This window comes from Chlorocebus sabaeus, chromosome 3 (genome assembly GCF_047675955.1).
Source record: "Chlorocebus sabaeus isolate Y175 chromosome 3, mChlSab1.0.hap1, whole genome shotgun sequence".
Classification (NCBI taxonomy): domain Eukaryota; kingdom Metazoa; phylum Chordata; class Mammalia; order Primates; family Cercopithecidae; genus Chlorocebus; species Chlorocebus sabaeus.
The window spans coordinates 43,376,903-43,379,116 of NC_132906.1; the positions used below are offsets into that span (position 1 = coordinate 43,376,903).

A 2,214-nucleotide genomic window follows, 5' to 3' on the forward strand; every position below is an offset into this window, starting at 1 on the left:
TCTCAGAATAAAGATCCTTTTTGAGAGGGGCTGGAGAAGTCCTCCTGCACCTTAAAACTAGCGGGCAAAGCAAAACAAAACAAGCCTCCTAGAAAGCAAACATGACCCTTCTCAATACAGAGCTTTCCCCACCCCAATTTGTAGGTTTTCAGAGAAGACTGGGGAAGTAGGTAACAGCCAGCAAGTCATCCTGTGAAGAAGGCCTGGAGCCAGCCCTGGAGTTGGGGCTCCCTAAGAGGGCCGCAGCAGCAGGGACTTCTCACTCCACCTCTCCAGTCTCTGATCAGCACACATTCGGGGAAGCGCTCACACTTGGAAAAGCTTCCAGGAGGCAGCTCTTCAGTCGTGACCAAGCCACACGTGGTCCATGGACAATTCTATCCTGTGAAGTGGATACGATTTCTCACAAAGGTTGGCCAGCACGTACAAATGCCTCAATGCACACTCGCACGTGGAGGAGTGCCAGTTGAAACAGTGGGTCTGGAAGTGGAAGTGCAGCAGGGCCTCCGAGTGGCAGCTATGCTCCATGAGCGGTGCTCTCTCCGACAGGAGCCTCAAACGCTGCCAGCAAGGAGGCGATCTTGCCCACTGACTTCTCAGTGAGGTGCCCGGCATCCAGATGCCGCTGGATCTCCTCCGTGAGCTGCCTGGACTCCTCCAGATCACTGGTGTTCATCAGTTTGCTTTTCAGGATCGTGAGGGGCACATCAAGGCTGGGGATGAAGTCAAGATGTGTGACGAGGCAGGGAGATAGGAGAACTGACTTTGTGTTTCATACCCTGAAACTGCATCACTTTGATGGTGGAGATCGTTTTGTTTCCCTACCAGCATGATGTGGCTGGTATTGGTGTGTGATTTTACCAAGTGATATTGCTTGTAAGATCTGACTCTTTAGTCAGATCTTCCACGTCTGAGTCTTCCATCCAGTTGACGCTGTAACAGTCCCCCAGGTACATGGACCTCTTCTCATCGTAGTAACAGGCATAGGACAACTCTCTGGGGTTGGCAGCAGTAATTGCATAAACATTGATGCCACCAGGCAGGTGGTTCATCATGGACCCAGACCCACAGACTTCAATGTAGAACACCATCTTTTGGTACATTTTATGTTTGTACATGTAATGGATAGTCTCATTCAGATCCTTTACATAAAGATCTTCATTGGGAAAAACCAGTATTCCAGTAGATCCATGATCAGTGAAGTAAACAAACACGTGATCCTGGGGACCTCTCTCCAGGACTTTCCTGGATCCTATGCCCTTCACTGCTTCTGCACAGCCTGTCAACATAGCAAGGAAATTTTGTGGGGTAACATCCTCTCCAGTGTGTCCTTTGGGACTCCCTGATAGACATCCGTGCCATGGGGCCTGTTGAACACAATTCCTGGAGTAGGATTGTCTTCAGAGTGAGCAATGTCATCACACATCATCAGAGTGATCTCGTCAGGAATCCCATTCCGGTAAATGATCTGGTAGGCATGGCACGCATCTGCCTGGTGCCTATAAGTATACCAGCCATTTGAACCTGCCACGATCACCACCCAGTGCTTGTCTCCGTCTTCAGGATCATCTGTGGGAACAGCACCAGTCCCCAGTGTCACGATGAGGAATACAGCTACTTTCCAAACCATTCTACACTTTGGAGTTCAACTGCAGAAACTTGTGGCAGGAGAATGTGGTGGCAGTGGTGGTGGTGTCGACGTCAAAAGACCAGGGTGGTGGCGGCAGCAGCACCTTGAGAAAATCTTAATTATAAATTTGAAAATAATTTAAAAGTACAGCATAACATTCTCAGATAAAATATATCCAAGCAAATACAATGGATATATTTTGCAACATGGGAAAGTTGCTGAAAGTATTTATATAGTTTGCCAAATCTAATAAAATATATCTTATTGTACTTTCTGCACTTATTTACAGTAAATGTGTAATAGTTCTTGTTTCTCCTTGACAGTACTTTTTGAAAATTGTAGTCAGTTGTTTTCCAACCTTTTATTTGACTTCAGCTTATTTTTTAAAAAATGTTAACACACAAACGATATACCCACTTATATTTGTTTCCTATTTTTTCAGTTGTATTGTATCATTTGAGATTTCCTTTCTGATGTATTACATTCTCTGGTTATTCTGTCAAAAAGCCTATATGTATGATAAATTTCTGGAACCTTGTATGTCAGAAAATTTCTGAACCTAAATCTCTATACAAGTCTCAGTC

General features: G+C 45.3%; 1 pseudogene; it reads right to left on the minus strand.

Annotated features, from left to right (window-relative positions):
- Positions 1-283: 283 nt before the first annotated feature.
- On the minus strand, positions 284-1,630 carry LOC119620110 (legumain-like; annotated as a pseudogene).
- Between the last annotated feature and the right edge of the window lie 584 nt (positions 1,631-2,214).